Genomic DNA, 6500 nt, shown 5'->3' with positions numbered 1-6500 from the left:
CCTGTGCTGAAATAAGCAAATGTTGAAGTAGCTGTGATCTGGTGAGAACCTTGAACAGAGAGAGATGAAAGTGATGAAGACCCTTGCTCCCAGGGAAGAAGAAGACCTCTGTTCCTAGAGATGAAGATGATCCCAGAGACAGGTGAAGAGAACCTTTTGCTTCTGAACAGCTCATCCTTAAAATGGTATCCCATTAGCTCAAGATTGGACCCTCAAAAGCAGTTTTGGGGAAAGCTGTAAGTCAAGGGAAGGGACTTCCACATGTGAGCAGAGAACCAACGCAGGCGGCTGTCTCGCTGTGACATTGAAGCCATGAGAGAACTGTTTCTTGTGGAGATGTCTCCATAGCATGAGCAAGAGAGACTCCTCTCCCTAAGTGAACTGAGAGAGAGATTATTATAGAGGTGGTAAACTGACTGAAAAAATCTCAAGGGTTGTCTTTTTACATTGTCAGTGGAAGAAGGGAGAAAGGTGGGGGGAAGAGAAGTGTTCTGAAGGTTTAGTTTGACTCTTACTTATTTTTTTCTCCTTTTAGTTCTGTTAATAAACTTCTTTATATTCTTTTAAATTTTGTGTCTTTTTTGCTTTCTCCTAATTCTTATCTCACAGAAGAAAAATAAGTAAGTAATGGATATTTCGAACCAAAATCACTACACAGAGGAACAGTTCACTTTGATTGCCATTCATTATTTTGAATTTCTCCTTTCTGGAGAGAACTCAGGCTGGCAATATTTAGGGACAAGGAAATGCTAAAGTGGGATTGATGAAAGGGTCTGTTTAAGTGAAAGCTGTTTAACCCTCCTTCAATGTTTTGATATTTTGCTAAAATTTTAAATGAAATTCTGCTTCTCTATCTGAATAATCTGGATCTAGTTTATTGTGTTGCTTATTCTGGGACACACAAAGATATTGGTACTTCAAAGAGAGATGGCAAGTAGCACTTAAAGAATATGAACAGAATGAAAACATAGTTTAATCCTTACCTTAGTTTTTTTGCTTTTCTGTGTTAAAAATAACAACATGGAGAGGTATTTTGAGAGGCCAGTAAGATCACTTTGTAGACAGCCCGGGATGTGACTAGAATCCCAAAGAGTTCAGCAAAATTTGCTTTATTCCCTGCATCACACTGGGATACCCTGTGGTATCAGCAAAGAATTGTATGGAAGATTTCAGACCTGTGCAATATGTACTACACAACTTCCAGAGAGATTAGATTTCTACATGTACCTATCCATCACTTTTCAACACAAACAACAAGACAGCAGAGACATAATACTGTCCCTGCCCGGCTCCGTGGGGTCCCGCGTGCCCCCACAGCCGCACGGGTGGGTTCAGTGTTACAGTCGGTAGCACAGAGCCGAGAAGGGCATTTGTGTGCGTTCTGCCAGGAGCATTTATTGCTGCTACACTGCCGAAGGGTGCAGAGGCAAATACCAACATGACCCCACAACTCACAGTTTTATCCGGGGGTGGGGAAAAGGTGGGACCAGGGAACGGGGACCAATGGGGAAGCTCTGGGGAGTGACGAGGGGTAGAGGCTGACAGCCAACCGGGGAATTCAAACTGGGATAGATTAACAGAACAGAACACGCATCCTGGGAGAAGCCTTTTTGGTCACCCTAACATAAAGTGGTTCTTGTGGCACTAGGGCCTTGTCTTACTGAAAACTCTCTGTCCCTTGTAATGTATGTTCACCGGCCACCACAGAGACAGTTACATAATTTTAAAACTTATTTGGTCATGGAGAACTGATGATCTTTTTAAGATGACAACTAAATTCCATCCTTTAAGCATACACACCTAAAACTTCCTTGAAAAACTTTTTCACACTGTGCTTGTGCCAGCTCTTTTGCTTTCATTCAAAAAAAATAACATTGATACAAAATGTGTGTCTTAAAAAATTACTGCTTTATTTAATGATTTAATCTTTCCTAAAGATGAATTTTTTTTGTATCCTTCCTTGGCATTTTTTCTTCTATGCTACTGAAAACCATTGTATAGGTGGCTGGAAACAGATACAAAAAGCTTACTAGTCTAACTTCATCCCTTACCACTTCTAAATGATTCCCAATGTGTGGCTATCCCAGACCTTCCTATCTGTTTTTCTAGAAATACTTCATTGAATATTAACCCTGCATCACAATATTTTTCATGATGATGATGATGATGATGATGTAAACATGCTGTATTCAAGATCAGTTCTAAGCTTTTGTGTATACCAGTCAAGGATCAGGGTCTTTACAGAACAGTTCTTTCATGTAGCTGTTCCAAAACTCTTGCAACTACTCTTCACTGTCACTAGCACTCAGCACTGCAAAAGCTTCCCACATTTGTTGTCCCCTTGTTATATACAAGAAAGTAAAGGGCAAGAAGATAAAGGGCACCTATCAATATTAGCATCCTTAACGGAATAACTTTAATTATGTTCACTAATGTGTTACCACCATCATGGTCTGTTGATTGTAATTCTCCTGAGTCAGTAGTACTTAGATGACATTTTTCGGTGTATGCTTGTATAAGCCTTAGTTTATAACTGATAAGGTATTTTATTGATTAGTAATCAGACACAAACAGACTGTATGAAAATTAATGTGGATCATTATATATTCAACCAATGTTTTGGCTCTGTGCATACAATTCCAGAGGGTGGTGTTCAGCACCATATATATGTGGACTCTAGAAAACATGCAGTCACCTGTCTCTGCCTTTGTTTTCACATCAGGAAATATATTTATTCAACAGAACTTTTCAAGATCCTGCAGAAGAAATATACCATATGTTGGTAGTCTCATGGAGCACACTGCTCCCTCAGGCTGCTAGTAGGCTGAGGCAAGACAACAGCTTGCCTGTGTCAAGTGATGATTTCCTGAGGCAGGGAAAAAACAACCATCCATTTAAAGGGAGGCTAAGGACACCCTCCACTCCCACAACGATAATATGGTTAATGTCACAACAAAGCACAAAGTACCTTACTGCTGGGGCAGCTGGTAATTAAAGGGTACTGGACTAATAACAGCGGACACTGGACTAGTAACTAATAACGGACTTAAGCTGCCTGTAAATCCTATGAACTATTTCAGCACGAACTGCATATACAAAGTTTAGGTATCCAAATCACAGCATTTTTGAGTTAAAAACCTTAATCTGCCACTATAACAGTCCTTACAGAAATCCTTCTTCATCTTTTCCCTCAGCAGAGCATGACAAGAATTTAGGGTACATACTGGAGCCTCTGGGGCTGCAGCCAGCAGAGGGCACAGATGACACATGCAGACACTGGTGGATACCTTACAAGGCTTTCACTGTAAAGTTCAACAGTCTTTCTGTTCCCTTCAGCAATGCAGCTGCTTGACTCTGGCCTACAAACAGAAAAGATGACTAGTCCCTCCCTAATGCAGTGCCTCACTAGCAGAAATTACTGATTCTACATGTTTTTTCCCCAAATATCTGGTATATCAGGACAAACCTGAATATACCAGTGAGACATTACCTCTTCTCATGCTCTCTTCTCTGGAGATTTCATTCAGCTGAAGGCTTGTTCTCCTTAAGATCTGCCCAGGGAGGTGGTTGAATTACCATCCCTGGACGTGTTCAAGAAACAACTAAATGTGGCCCTCAGTGCTATGATCTAGTTTACAAGGTAGTGATCGGTCAAAGGTTGGACTTCATGATCTTAGATGTCTTCTTCAACATTAATGATTCTATGATCTTCAGCTGTCACTAAAATGCTTGCTTAAAAGTTATCACAGATAATGTGATCAAATCTTTTTGGTAGTGCTCCAAACTACAAATCTGAGTCTCAAATACCTAATCTCTCCCCAAATGTGAAAGATCTGGATATGCAGTGTTGATTCAAGTCATTTTGCTGACCATGTGTTTATTGCATCCCCACCATTGTCACCTGAAACATAAGATACACTTTTATAAATTTTTATAGCACAAATATGTCTCTGCAATGGAGTAAGCTGCTTTGCTATTCCTTCAGAGCACTCAGAAGACTCAATAAGCTGGGTGCTGCATGGTCCCATAACACTGCTAAACTGGTCCTGCTGTGTGTAAAACTCAATAGAAAAGACAGAAAAGTAAAATACTTTATCAGTGGTTAAATGTTTCCCAGAAAGATTAAGCGGTTTGTCTGTCTACAGCCACATAGGATAACAGAATAGCTTTTAGCTCCAAAAAAAATGTCCTCTGAGCTGCTAATTGTAGCAAGGCAGCAATATGTTTACATGAAACAGTCTATTACCAAACAGTTTGTAAAAGAAAGAATGCCTTTTATAATCATACAGTTTTGCAAAAGATGCAACAGATTTTAGAACAATACAACAGAACTTTAAACTTGGACAAACCCTCAAACACTATAAAAGACTTCAGTCATTGTACAACTGAATTAATGTTTTAGACTTTATCTGTGCATCTTCTGCCAGTCTTTTATGAGGATATGCCTGAAATGTATTTTCTCAGTGTTACTATATCTACATTATATTGTTAATTAAACTTCCATCACTATGAGACTCAAGCACTATTGAAAAATTTAATATTTCTTGCAAAAATAGAGACTGCTCAATTTTATGTGAATTGTCCCCCATGCAGTAATCAGAACCACTTCATTCCCAGAAATCACTCTCACAAATGGACTGACTGTCTTTTACACATCACCAGATGAGTGATTTATGGAGATGGGGGAAATTCTTATATTTATCAGTTTTAAGGCAGCCAGAAACATTTCACCTATTCACTCAAAATTCAGTAATTGCTTTGGCCAGGACAAGTTTTTAAAAATCGCAAGATACATAGCAGAAAAATGAAAGATTAGTGATTTTCAGTCCTTTTATCCATGCAACCAGAAAAACCCACTTCATCAATGTCAACTTTCTCACCCATTTCCCCAGTGATTTCCCCTGTTAGGTGTAGAGTAAATGGTAAACTGGCCAGTACATTTGTGGCTGCTGGTGAGGATGTATCTACATATTGAGCCGCCATCTGGCTGTTACTCACAGACAAGTAAACCAGCAGAGTTGTGCTATACTCTCCCTCCATGCAGGATCTGACCTGATTCCTTTCACTCTGCCACCAATTTTGAAGAAACTTCAAGAGCTATATCGTGCTTTGAAACTGCTGAAGACACTATCACTGCCTCAGTGTTAAGAGTGGCATTCAAAATTCTGACTCTACCCAAACTACCAGTGCTAGGGAACAGCATTAGGAGAAATGGACTACCTGTAGCCAGAACAAAACCTGATGCTGCTGGGGTTAAAAAAAAAAAAAGGTGCCTTCTTTTGATTGTTTGAGACTTGCCACTGAATATAAAATCTGGAGGAAAGCAATCAGATTTAAGAGAAGCAATGAAAAATAATTCCCTAACATTACCATTGGGTGGCAGGGCCAGCTCCAGTGTCCAATTTCATTTTGGAAATATGCAATTAAATTTATAAGAGAAATAACTCAGTACTTTTAGAATTACACTATGAGTCATTTTGACTGTATCTAAAACCAGGGCATGAAAAACCATGATATTTTTTACCTCTACAGCTAGCCCACAACCAACTGCTCTTGAGAGCTTCAAGATTTTGTGGTCCAACTGCCATAAGTAGTGAAGTTTTGTCACAAATTGCATTCTCTAAATTGCTGAATTATGTCTCTAAAAAGACCAAGAAAACTAAATTTCAAAATGCTTTGATGAATGTGCTATTTTTCAATAGTAAAGGTATCCACACTAAATGTGTATGTGCCTTTATACCTGTATGAATGTCCTTCATCAACTAATACCACCAGCACTGTAAGCTTTCCAGAGCATCAAATTTCAGTAGCAAGTTGTGGGACTGGCAGATGGATCCAGAAGTGTTAGCCCTGTGTTTATGGGTAAAACAAGCCTTTCTCTAGTGCTCTGTGGCAAGACTGTATGCTAAATGTCGCTTATTCAGTGCAGGCAGAAGATTTTTGGTGAAGTGACATGTCCCACCATTGATCACAAAACAAACCCATCATCACAAGCATCTCTTGAGGAAACGAGTCATACTACGGGTGATTTTCCAAAAATTATCACAGGAGAATCAAAATAAAACCATGGTAAGCCCTGGATCTGAAAGTCTGTCACTATACAATGCACAATTCATGCAGAGTTTTATGGGAACAGTGGAGGTCCTAGTTTAGGGGTGTGAGAACTGCCATCATTAGACATGATGAACCTACAAAATCGATGCTGTCAGAAGCCTACTAACTCTCGTAAGCAGTGCTGCCAGCACGGCCCCCTTGCTGGGTGTGGGACGCTGTACAGCCCGCCCATGGCAGCAGGTCTGTGCCGGGCCGTCCCATCCTTCCACAGCCCAGGACCAGCTGTTTCCCGCACAGGATCCCCGCGGTGGCCGGAGCCGCCCTGCCGCTTCCTAGGGCTCGCGGTGCCTCTCTGCGCCGCCTCGGCCCCTTAGGACCGCGAGACTGCCCCCGGCGTCATCCCGGCGTGAGGCGCCCGCCCACCCCCGTGGTTCCATCACCTCCCC

The sequence above is a fragment of the Corvus cornix genome, chromosome 1A (assembly GCF_000738735.6).
Source record: "Corvus cornix cornix isolate S_Up_H32 chromosome 1A, ASM73873v5, whole genome shotgun sequence".
Taxonomy (NCBI): Eukaryota; Metazoa; Chordata; class Aves; order Passeriformes; family Corvidae; genus Corvus; species Corvus cornix.
Note: the sequence above shows the minus strand (reverse complement) of the source record.